The sequence below is a fragment of the Cricetulus griseus genome, chromosome 3 (genome assembly GCF_003668045.3).
Source record: "Cricetulus griseus strain 17A/GY chromosome 3, alternate assembly CriGri-PICRH-1.0, whole genome shotgun sequence".
NCBI lineage: Eukaryota > Metazoa > Chordata > Mammalia > Rodentia > Cricetidae > Cricetulus > Cricetulus griseus.
This window is the reverse complement of record NC_048596.1, coordinates 255,853,363-255,866,518: the sequence shown is the minus strand read 5'-3', so window position 1 is coordinate 255,866,518 and position 13,156 is coordinate 255,853,363. Positions and strand designations below refer to the sequence as shown.

Sequence of the window (13,156 nt, the reverse complement as noted above, 5' to 3'; positions counted from 1 at the left end):
TGTGCCAGGACATGAATATCTTTGAGATTGACCTGACTGGGGCAACAGGGAATGAAGAATGACAGAAGTACAGAGAAGCTGGGATCATGTGGGTCATGGGCTACAATGGAGAAGCACCAGCATCCAGGAAACTCAGCACATTGACACTGAACAGAGGCAGGTCAGCTAGCTTCAGAAGGGGGTCTCTGTAAGGGAGTAGTCTCAGGTGGTAGGTCATCTGGGAGATGAAGCCATAGTTGACACTTTAGAGTGTCAACATCCATTCTGGGACCTCTGTTAAGTCTTGCCATTCTTCTGACCCTGACATGGAGAATGGAAGACCTTACCATTCCCATGGGATGGGGGCATTGGGGTGCTTGACTTGGCTGTGCTCACGTCAACAACATACATTTACTTAAGAGTTCATTGACTGCCCACACATGCAAGTTGTGAGGTATATGCCAGCACACAGTAGATATGACTATGCTATCGGTCTCCTCTCTGACTCGCAGCAGTCACTCCTTACTGAAAGGCTAGTCAAAGCCTGATCCTCCACATCTGAGATGCATGCCTTTTGTGAGGAACCACTTCCAGCACCGGGCGTCTTTGTCAGAAAAAATACCCTTTCATGAAAACATCCGATGCTTGGGAATGAAGACAAAGAAGCCACGTATCTCCACACACTATAAAGCTAAGATGACTGCAGAGATCACAACTGACTGTCGTGCTTTATTTCCAAGATTGCTTACTAACAATCATCTCAAAATCAGGCTCATAGGCTAAGGCTACCACACAGGTGTGACAGTAGGAAGTTACAAAGGAATGCTCCCTGCTCTTACAGGGAGCATTCTTTTACTTGACAGCAAGTGAGAGACTGTGTTACTTCTATGGATCGCCCCCACCCCGGAGATGGGGTTTCTCTGTGTTGCCTTGGCTGTGCCAGAACTCTCTTTCTATAGACCAAGCTGGTCTTGAACTCACAGAGATCCTCCTGCCTCTGCCACTTGAGTGCTAGGATTAAAGACGTTGAGTAACATAGCCCAGCTTCTATTGATGCTTTTAAAGTACTTTATCACAAAATTCTCAAGAAAAAACAAAATGAAAACAGGATGCAAGCAGACCATCCCCAGGCAGCCAGCAGCACACTGCATTTTTACCTTCACAGAGTACTGCCTCAGCGCTCCACCCCACACACCCTCCTCCTCTCTGCCCCGTGAATGCTATGACTCTGCTGCCTACACTCTTCCTTCCCCTACCACATCCTCCTAAACAAGGGACCATAAATCCAAGTGCCTAATCACAAACCTAATAGCATGGAAGACCCCAAATATAAAGACAAATATAGTGAATGGTTAACCTGAAATAGTAGGGTAAGTGCCAGTCTCTAAATTAAAAGTAAAAGCACACTCAACCAGTGCTTGTGTATGCTCACAAACATAAAGAAAAACTGTGCTTCACATATCTGAATTGTGCAATATTAAGTATACCTTCCTATGTAGGTCATTCATGGGTGAATGGGTGTGTGGGGGGGGGGTGTAAAACATAAAACTTCCTTTTTGATGACCCAAGAAGTTTTATCTGCTAATGAGATTCATTTCCTTGTAGTACTTCTCACCTGTGGCAAATCTGCCACATCTAATTTGTTCTAAAAGCAATTTTTAATCACCCAATCAATCAAACCCTTGACCTTCAGCCTTCACAGCTACTTTGCTGGGGTCACAATCAGCACTGAAAATTCATGGTGAAACATTTCTGTTGTCCTCGAGCTCCAAATGCCCATGACAAGAATATAATTTGAGCAAGCCTTCTAATAGATGAAAAATGATACACAGAGTCTTGAAATTGGCTTTTGCCAACACTAATAAAAGTAAGTATCTACATTAACATTAAGTAATAACTTTTCCTCCACTGGGGTTTGAAAGCTTAGAAACAATTTCAGTTTCTAGATTATGAAATCTTTAAAACGCAGTCTATTTTGGAGTTGAAATCATTTATCTTCTGCATGCAGAGATAAGGAATCAGGATCCTTCCCAGTCTCATCCCACCTCCAAGCACCCACTCTTAACCACATGGGTGACCATTCTTCTGCCTTCCCCCAGTCAGTAGAGGAGAAAGAGTGCATCTTGGCTAGGCCAAAGCCTCATGGCTCAGTCACTTCAGCACATGCACAGACCCACACTTCTCTCTCTTGCCAGTCCCATCCAGTAGCAGCTCCCTTCCTTCTCAGGGATCCACCTCTTTCCTTCTCAAGAAGGAAATCCTTTAGGATTTAAAGGGAACTTCTTAAACATTTTCCACTCACAACCCTTTCACACCACCCTGGATATATAGTATATAAAGACAGATACACAAATCAAATATTTACTGATAATAAATAATTACAAATGTATTTTATAACATTTCTTAGTATGTACATAATTTCAGTATTTATTATATGAAATAAATTTGCATAATAATAAAATAGATATGCTTATTTATTTTTCAATCTCACTTGAAAGTTTAATCCTCCATGGCACAAATGTAGGGCATCTTTAAAGTTTTCAGAGTTGATTGATATTTTGATTTTATAGGCATTCCAATTCTCACAAATATGCCGTAAACAAGGCAGAAATATGTTCAGCGCCACTTCAGAAATTGCTGAACTTATGTCCTAATACTGGGCCAAAATCCATGGAATGATCTTTTATGAAATTCAAGCCAGTAAATAAAACAAATTTTAAATCATTCATTCTAACACAAACCAATCAAAGATAAACTAACTTAATCATGCTGAAGAATGGAGGTAGAAAATAGCCTTTGTTCCCATAATTAAAACATTTGATTTCTACTAGGGCAGAAAAATTTCTATGCACAGTAAAAACAAGGCAAAGGATAACAACAACCACTGCAGGGCAATGTGATCATGCTGTGTGCTCAGAACCAAGGAAGCAGTGAAGTCACATGACACAGTGGAGGTAAATGTGGCCAGAAATATGAGAGATTCAGTACAGGTTGGATTTATTTTTTGGTTTCTGCATTTTCAAAAACTGCTGCTGTTGCCAAAGCCTTCAGAACTCCTACATTGAACCGGCATGCCATTGCAGTTCTGACAACCGAAACAGTCGCCTCCACTTCTCATCCAGCTGTCTGTCAACACAGGAAGCACTTGGCCTCCACACCACTGTCCTGGAGCAGTTTTCACACAGTTGCCGGTGGCTTCCTGTTCACACACAGCAGTCACCTCTGTGCTTGACTCACTTGAACTCTGAAGAATCCCAAACAAGCCTTCTTCAAAACCGAGCCTACTCAGGGTGTTTAAGGTCCTTCTTCCTGCGTTCCCCACTTCTTTGAACATTTCAACTGGGTCTCCTTCAAAAACTTGCCTTTCAACCATCCCTCTCAAGTTCCATCACTGCTATGTTCTAGTCTCCGCTACACCCTTTTTTATTTTGTTTTTTTGGTCTAAACTATCTTCAAATATGATGAGCTTAAAATGCCAATAATATGTCAAAGTTCCTCAAGGCTTTCAATTTAGTCCAGCATCCCTTGGAGTTTCAGTTCAAATATGTATGCATCCATGTGTGGGACTTCCGCATGTGAGTGTCCTTGGGGATCTTGTACTTGGCAAATCCCCAATCTTGCTAATTCACCAACTGGTAGAAAGCTACCAACAACCGCCTGGGCATCCACCCTGAAAACTGAAAGGTATCACTAATCTCCCATCTCTCTTTTCCCTCCACTGCTCAGACCATTCTTACACTGATTACCAGAACATACCATAAATACAGGCCTCTGCTACCAATCAACACATGTACCCCTGACCATCGATCCTGGCTGCTGGCAAAATTATCTGTGTCATAAGGCCAACTTCCTACCTAAAAATCTCTAGAAAAATGTAAAGAATTTTAGATTCATAATTTGTTTCCTGAACATCTGACAAACCTGTCTTACCATCAACTATCCCTCTCCAAACACCAACCAGCTAGAAGTACAAACCCATACCAACAGTATCCTCAACCAAGAAAGCCCACCAATGCCTCCTAGCCAAGTCGTGCTCTCTCCAACAACCTCCAGGAAAAGCCCCCTCTGCCTGTCTATAAGGCTGACCCTGCTCTCAGCCCTCACATCACCGTGGCATCTACAGACCTGGCCGAAGTTGATGACATTAATCTCTCTCACTAAAATATCCAGTCTTTGGAGGAAGAAATGTGTCTTTTTTTTTTTTTTTTTTTTGGTTTTTCGAGACAGGATTTCTCTGTGTAACTTTGGAGCCTATCCTGGCACTCGCTGTGGAGACCAGGCAGAAATGTGTCTTACTAGGCTTTTTATACCTAACTACCACATATTAGTGCAATAAATCAATGAATTTTTGTAAGGAAACATTATTTTTCAAATATAAATTTATTAAATATTTAACTCTAAAGGCAACAAAAGTAGATAAATCTCTAACTCATTAATAGTACCAAAGACAATAAATAATTATTTTTCATAAAGCAGGCTTTAAAATTCTTGTACTATAATTAATAAAAGGTGAACAAATTTTTCTTTCTCTCACTGAAGTTGAACAATCTAGGGATATGAAATTACCCAGCCCCTTAGACCATTTGTTCCCCTCCTGCCAGTCCTGTGGCACTTTGCTTTCAGAGAAGGGCTCCAAGCAGCAGTGGATTTTAAAATGGTGTTTAGAAGTTAGAGGAGTAAATTTAGTATTAAAATCTTCATAATAAATAAATGAATAAGGTTTAGGATAGCAGCTTCCCATGCCAGATAAAACAATGTTGAACTGGCTCAATGGGTAAAAGCCCTTTCGATGACCTAAATTTGATTCCCAGGTCCCACGGTGGAAGAAAACAACGGACTCGTGAACGATGTCTTTTGACTTCCATGTGTGCACCATGGTATTAGTGCACCAGTACCTGCACTGTCACACATAATAACATATACTAATAATAAATAATAGGTCATGTTCCTTACATTAGAAAATGTTAACAAGATTAAAATTATAAACATAACAAGAAATAAAGATTAATTGTCATATGTCTAATGGTCAACACATACCTGACCATGTATAGATGTTTTATACCCACTTCCACAATGTTTCAAAGTGAGAAGAAAGAAGGTGCATTCAGATATATATGTCATTTGCTTCCAGTGAGACATTCCAGTAAGTATTCCATGGAATATTATCACACCCTTCTTTCTAAAATTGCTTAAATTGGCACCAAAGAAAGTAAGGAGGATATTTGCAACTAAGGCTAACCTTACTGGTATCAGCCAATCAGACATTATCTACACAATGGTATATCAACAGCATCCAATCTGTCACCCTTTTGCTCCATAGTTTATATAGAAAAACAGAGCAACACTCTACCTGAGAAGGCACACTGTTTCTCCTGGGCAGTCTTGTTTTCAAATCTTAAAGTTTTACAGGTAAGCAATACTGTGTGTGTGTGAGTGTGTGTATGTTACTAGGGACTGAACATAGGGCTACATCCCAAGTCAGTGAATTTTAAATTGCCAATGAGTTACATATCCAAATCACATGAAATTAAAAGTTTCTGCATAACAAAGGAAACTATCAACAGACAAACAGATTAAGCAATGAGAGAAAATCTTTCTCAGCTATAATAAGACAGGAGGCTAATATGTACAATATATAAAGAACTATAAAAATTAAACACCAAAAAAATTAACTGTCAGTTCTTGAAAAACAACACAAATATCCAGTATGTAGTTTAAAAGAACTCAACATCCTTAGCTATCAGAAAAATTCAAGTTAAAACTCACCAGAGTTTCCATTTCACACTCAACAGAATGTCTACAATAAAAAGAAGAGAAAATAACAACTGCTAGTGAGGAAAGATGAATCTTTATTTGGGTTCATGGAGTTGTAAACCAGAACAACCACTATGCAAACCAGAAGTTTAAAAGTGGACCGACCCAGCACCTTACCCAGCTACAGCCAGCTCAAACACAAAGGACACTGCATCCTATCACAGAGGTAACTGCATATCCACATTTACTGATGTATTATTCACAGCATCAAAGAAAAGGGACCAGCCTAGATGTCCATCAACAGATGGACAATGAAAATGTAGCATATATACACAATAAAATTTTAGTTAGCTATAAACCAAAAAGAAAGCATTAAATTTATAGAAAAATGGATGAATCTAGAAAGTATTACACTGAGAAAATCCAACCTCAGAAAGACAAAAATCATGTGTTCTCTGACAAGCCAACCCTACTTTATATTGTTTACATGTATTCATGTAAGTAGGGGTGAGAGTGGGTATTGGCTATGAAATTAGAAAGGAAACCATGAAGGGAGAAAAAAGAAGCCCTGAGGAAAGGAAGGGCACAATTGGAAGGACACGTGTCACATAATGGGGAAAGAGGCAAGGAGATGGAAAGGTACAAGGAGGGAGAGAGCAGGTGTTAGGGAATGTGAAAAGGCACAGGTGACTCCAGCGGGTAAAATACTGTGGATGTGGAGAGTACTGACCACTAGGAGGCTCTCAATAAACTTGGGAAAGCTGTTTCATTGAGGAATCAGATACAGATCAAACATTCCTAAGTGCTACTTGTTAAAGTCTATGTAAAAATCACAAAGAAAATACTGACAAATAGAACCCTGCTAATTGCTAATGGAAAAACAGTGTGGTGGGAGAGAGTGAATGCAGTGATAATTGTTACTGGAATTCATTCTTCCAATCATATGCTCCACCGCCAGGCTCTCTAAAGGCATCTGATAAAAGCTGAGTCACTTGTGATTAAGACAAACAAAACTGTAATAATAGAGGACAAAGAGATGACTATTGCCTTCATGTTATTCCAATGCATAAACCAAAACTCCATGAGAAAGCACTACAATAGTAAGCACCTCACAGTCCAGCTTCTGAATGGAAAAATGGGAATCACCCAGAGGCAGAAAGTCCCCAAAAATGAACTGCAAATACCTCTGAAAGTCATTCCATGAAATGTCACTCCACTCTAGAAAAATGCATATTCAAATGATGAGATCATTTTAAATAACCCAAGATTGGGAAAGATCCAATAGTCTAAGAAAAAATGCTGATAAAAATTTAATAGCAAACAATTTAGGAATATCCATCTAATTTTTAATGCACATATCCTTTAATCAGCAAACCCATCTGTAGCAATTTGAACCTGTAAATAGACCTATTAAGATGAAGAAATAATTCACGAACAAGGACATTCACTAAATGAATAAAAAAAACTTAATTTGTATGTCTAGGAACTACCTAAGTAAATTAAGAATAGGGCCACTCCTCATTAGTAGCTCCAACCATGAAATGGCTTAAAACATGAGCAGAGTACTGATGTGGGTGCAGGGTAGCTGACCTTGTGAAGGAATGCAGAGCTTATATGCACGCATAGGGAAATGCATAACCATTAGTGAGCAATGAGGACAGAGAGGAGGGAGGCTCACTGTACCAGACACTCATTACCCCTTCAGGACAAAAGCATCAGAGCCTAATGCTCCTGACCTGGTGCTCTCTGCATCCCCTGCAATCAACAGCTGACAGGACCACTAGCCTTACAATCTCAAGTCACTTTGTCCCTTGCTTCCTCTCTCACTAGAACTGACACAACATAAAGATCCTCAGTACCTTCCTTCTAGATGAGTCACAACTGACACCAATCCTAATCTACCTTTCAAAATTACAGGGTTATTTAGCTGCCAAAGACCAGTGACTTCTCTGGCTGTCACCTGCTCCACATAGGCTCAAGTCTCCATTTTCTCCCATGAATTATATCCCACACTATAGCTGAACATAACAAACCCTAAGATTTTCCTAGCACCTAGCCTAACTCTCCTGTTGTCCTCTGTCAAGGTTGTATCATTCATTCCATGTATGCAATTCCTCACCCCCTGCACTGCTAAAATAGTCTACAGTTCCCATCACCACAAAGACTGCCACTTACTCAGGAGCCTTTCCCTAACGCCCTCTCCAAATGCCGCAGCCGGGCACAGGCTGCCTTTCAGGCCACTCACTGCCTCTTTCTCCTACATACCCAGGCCAGTGTACCTCCTGCTCTGTCTGTGAGTCTCCTGAATTCAAGGATATGCCCACAGCAATCTCCAGAGCAAGGCATCTGGGGGAGAGAACACTGTCTTTCAAATTCCAAAAATTCCTGTTGCTCATTAAATGGCTCCAAATCCATCCTGAATTCACTGATTGAGATGTGCTGCTCTGCAGGGTGGGCCAATTTAAATCTGGAACATACTTAAAAGTGTGACTGTTTCTGTCTTTCTCAGTGGAAACTGGTAGAAAGTTTGAATACCAAATATATACTCAAGAAAGCTACCTTTACCACATGTCACTTAAAGGTAATTTTCAAGAATTATTTTCTTAAATGAAAGAAATGATCAGACTCGGTGTGAGATGTAAGGTCAGTGTTGGCCAGAAGCAGTGACTAAATTGGACAGCTCCATGTCCAATGCAAGAACTGTCTCCCATTTCTCAATGTGAGGCAATTAGTGGGCTACAGTCATTTTAAAAGACATGATCCCTGAAGACACTCAGGTGTCAGTGTCATATACTGGCCTGAACAATGGCTATGGACATGGACGGCCAAACTCTCAGACAGGAAGTACAAGTGGCAGAAACTTTGGTCTGAGATGGTAAAAAAAAAAGTTCTGAAGAAAGCACAGTGGTAATGTCTACCCCATAATGTCTGTGGAGAGACGTCAGTTAACAGTATTTATGAAAAATGACTAAAGTGGTAACTGACAACAAAAATATCCATTGTGAAACATGGCTACAATGTTTATCTTTAACACAGTAAAAGGTACAACTCTAAGCTCTTCTCATCTCTTATCTGAAGACTTGAAAGAGACAATTTAACACAACAGCAGCCTAAGAAAGATATTCAAACCTACTGTCACTCTATGTCAGAGCACCCTGGGCATGCCTAACCTCAGCAAATCAAATTAAAATCTGTTCTTAAATTCCTCACTAAATCTTACCTTTACTAGGAAAGTGTTAACATGTTAGTCTAGTTCAATGTGACAATTCTCTTTTTAAATCTTACTCGGCACTTGAAAACTGGTTATCTTCTAAGATCAATCCATGCTGCTAGTCACAGTCACACCTTAAAAATTAATAATCCACACAAAGGAAAGTGAAGAACACCTAAATGTAAAGTAAATCCAACCATCTTTCGAAAGGCATAGTCTCTCACACTTAAGCCCAGGATGGCTCCAGTCAAATTTTAATATGATACAAATCGAATAATAAAAGCAGTGAGTAGAAGAAAATGCAGTAAGACAAAATCCTAAGTTGTTATGAAGACTATATGATCTTCCCCAAATTTCAAATAAAACACACAGCCTAACAACTATGTATAGAAATGAGTTATACACATAGTACTATCTTTACATGGCCTTGCTGGCTCTGAAAATTACCAGTATTTGCTGGCATAGTAGTTGGTGACAATACTTTTAATTGTCAGAAATCAATAAAATTTCATCCTGGAGATATGTGTTATCAAGCACGTTAATCACTAGCCATCTGTGACTAGTTAATTAAAATGATATAAAACAGAAAGTCTGTCCCTCTATTCTAGTCATGCTACAAACACTCCAGAAACTCTTATGGTGGTAGCTGGCATACTAGAGCAAAATAATGAACATGCCCAAAACCAAACTGTCAGCTGGATACTCTCTAGAACTACTCAACACTTCTAAGTGCCTTTTTTCTGAAATTTTCCTATTTCCTTCAATGAATATTTTATGGGGAACCTGTCTGTGATGGGCACTGTGCTAACTGCAGACACAGACCAGGAAAGAACTCTGCAATTTAAGAAAGAGAATAATAGAAACCTTAAAATTGGGAGTGGGGAACCATATTTTTTAGATAAAAAATGACTGAGGAAGCATAGCTAAGGAAGCAAGGTTTAAGCCAAGATTAGACAGATAAGTCTTTAAAAAGACAAGACACAAACCAAGTTTCAAGATATAGGGAACTGAGTACCATGGTACTCGGGGTAGGAAAGGCTAAGCATATTCTAGACACTAAATTTAGTACATCTTGTAGCTGTCTCATTAACTTGAAACACCAAGTAAAGTATTTAACTGACATTCAAATCTATTCCACAAGGGAAGTTGGAGCACAGCCCATACATAACCCAAGGCAGCCTTCCTTCTTCCTCTAAATCAGCTGTCTTTTTGTAATCTCATTTCTTGAAGTATCAACTTCTGAGTGGGCATTACTGAAAGAGCTATTAATTTTGCTGCTTCCTAACAGAGAAAAGAAAGGCTTAAATGAGTTTCTAAATTACTGTGAATTTTAAATGGCTGTGACTCTCCATGCCACTATTAACATGGGCAATGGGGATATTTTCATCACAGGTTGAGCACCTTCTATTTAAGGGTATTACCATTGTTTTCACCAAAGTTGAACAATCCCACAGTCTTCAACAGTGTCAAGATGCTTGGAGTAACAAGACAGGGTGACCAATCCTTCCCAGTTGGTGCAATGTGGTAGGCCACTCAGCATAATCACTATGGGAATGGTGGGAGAAGGGGGATGCTAAAAAGTCCTCAGCCTTTAGAAGACTAGGTTGACAACATATTTTAATCCCTCAGTGCCCATCTGAGCGATCCCTACAGGTATCCAGGCAGGGGAGCAAACCCTCAAAGAGATGAGAATGAAAACCCGGTGCAGACTCACTTTGTCAATCTGGATCAGACTTCGGAGAGTCTAATGCCAGGTGGTTCACTGTCAGCATATTTAAAACATTACAATTTAGGAAGAGGTTTCCAAGCAACAATCAGTCCAATCAGTCCAATTCCAGATGTACAATAAAGCTTAAGGTGTGACTACATAGAGACTCTTACACAGTACATGTGACCACAAGGGTGGGTTCTGTAGCTAAAAGGCCTAGAATCTCGTGTTGTCTCTGACCCACAGCATAGAGGTCCGCAGGTCATAAAGTACATGTGATATCTCCCCTAAGGATGGGTAATGGTCTAGTGAGGATAATCATTCTGGGGAACTTGAGTGAGGTCTGCCTCTATAGCAAAAGGTGGATGAGTTCTGTTTCCACAGGCAGCAAAAAGGTCACCAAGTCATTAACAAAATCCACTCTCAGCTTGATGAATGGAATACAGGTATTTTATTTTTATCTCCTCCAAATGAAAAATCAAACGCAAAACGTGTGCTATAAGAGGCTTTCCATTTTATGCTGGTTTGGTTTGGGTTTATTAGACTTTTTGAACTAAAGACATAAATTAACAGAACCCAAATGAGGGTAAAGGACTGTAAATGATAATGCTAAAGAATACACTTTAAATCCACACACCACAACATTCACGGGCAGAGACTTTCTATCTAAACATAGTTCATTAATTAAAATTGGACTTCTTTCAAGTAAAATGACACTATCATGGACATTCTAAGAAAATTATCATATTATTACACTCATGCATTGTTTCAGAAGGTCAAAGGAGAGGAATGAACATGTTCTTAAACGCCACAACAGTGGTTCTCAACCTTCCTAATGCTGCAACCCTTTAATACAGTTCCTCATGTTGTGCTGATCCCAGACCACAAAATTATTTTCATTGCTGCTTCAAAACCATAATTTTGCTACTGCTATGAATCATAACGTAAATATCTGTTTTCTGATGGTCTTAGACTATCCCTGTGAAAGGGTCATTCAACCCCCAAAGAAGTCAAAACCCACAAGTAGAGACAACTGCTCTACAGTGTTCCTGAGGATAAAATGAGAACAGATGATATCACTTCATTTTAGACTGAAGAAAGAAAATCAAAAGTGGATGAAGTCGATCTCGCTGCAGCCCACATAACCTGGGCAAGAGCAGGATTCCTTGCAGACTTACAGGGTCATATTCAGTCCTTCTGCATTTCAAGTTCATAATAAGGAAACTGAAAATGTCAACAGCTGATGACTTTGCTTGGTTGTGATTTGGATTGGGAGGAGATGGACTATACTCTAAAGAATGAAATGCTTTATATAACTAATGTATACTTAAAACAGATCAGGATACCACCTCACAACGGCTTGTTTTCTCAACACTTCTCTGGTTTACTAAAGTAGGAATATTGGAAACCAGCTTTGATTTGATGTGAATACTGACAAAATGGTGTTAGGATTGTATGAGAGGATGGAGTGCTGAGCAAGTAAAAAGGGCAACCTTCTTCCACGTTATGAATTAAACACCCAGCGGACAATCAAATTACCATAAACACCTGGAAAACAGCCACTCTAAACCTGGTATTTCTGGTAAGGCTCTAGTACACAAAAACTCAGTTTAACTTTAGTATTTCCAGTGAAAGACCCCTGTCCCTTAGCCCTTTCTTTCTCAAGTTTGTCTCCTCTTCCTCCTGTTGGCGGCTTCCCCGATCCCCACCCCCGGCGGCCTTTCCCCGCCACCCGCCGCACGCCCGGCCCGAGAACAAGCACCGGGTGGGCCGGCCCGAGAATGAGCACCAGGTGGGCCAGCCCGAGAACGAGCACCGGGTGGGCCAGCACGAGGGCGAGCACCAGGTGGGTCGGCACGAGAACAAACACCGAGTGAGCCGGCCTGGAGCCCTGCCCCTGAGCCCCCGCCCGAAGAGAAACACTCCGTCCCAAGGTCTCCGCCCCCAAGGTCAGCCATCAGGAAGGGGGGGGGGAATTGAGTCTGCTGTACCAGACACCAGACACCAGACCTTGAGAATATGCTGATCTGGAATGGCTCTGTGTCTCATTTGAACCATCCAATGGAAATGATTCTGTATTTCGCCTCATTTGAAAGACTCTGTGTTTCACCTCATTTGAATAACTCTGTACTTTGCCTCATTTGAATAACCCTGTATAGCGCCTCATATACATTGACCAATGGGAATAGCTCTGTATAATGCCTCATTAGAATTATCCAATAGAATCCCTGCTCCTAGCTTGCGCCTTTTTCCCTATATAAGGACCCCTTTCCCTTGGCTCAGGGCGCTTAGCCACACAGAAGCTAAGTCGCCCCGGGTACCCGCGTCTCCAATAAAGCCTCTTGTTTTTTGCATCCAGTTCGTGGCCTCGCTGATTCCTGGGTGTGGGTCTCCCTCTACGAAAGTACCTCTTCGGGGGGTCTTTCACCAGCACACTTTATGCCCTATGGAGATTAGTTAGGAAATAAAACCTTTTTTAAAAAGCTTTGGGGATGGCCATGCTT

At 40.6% G+C, this 13,156-nt stretch overlaps 1 protein-coding gene across 10 annotated transcripts in view; it reads right to left on the bottom strand.

Moving 5' to 3' along the window:
• Fars2 (phenylalanyl-tRNA synthetase 2, mitochondrial) overlaps positions 1-13,156 on the bottom strand; it is a 426,758-nt gene that overhangs the window by 389,506 nt on the left and 24,096 nt on the right. The window lies entirely within an intron of this gene.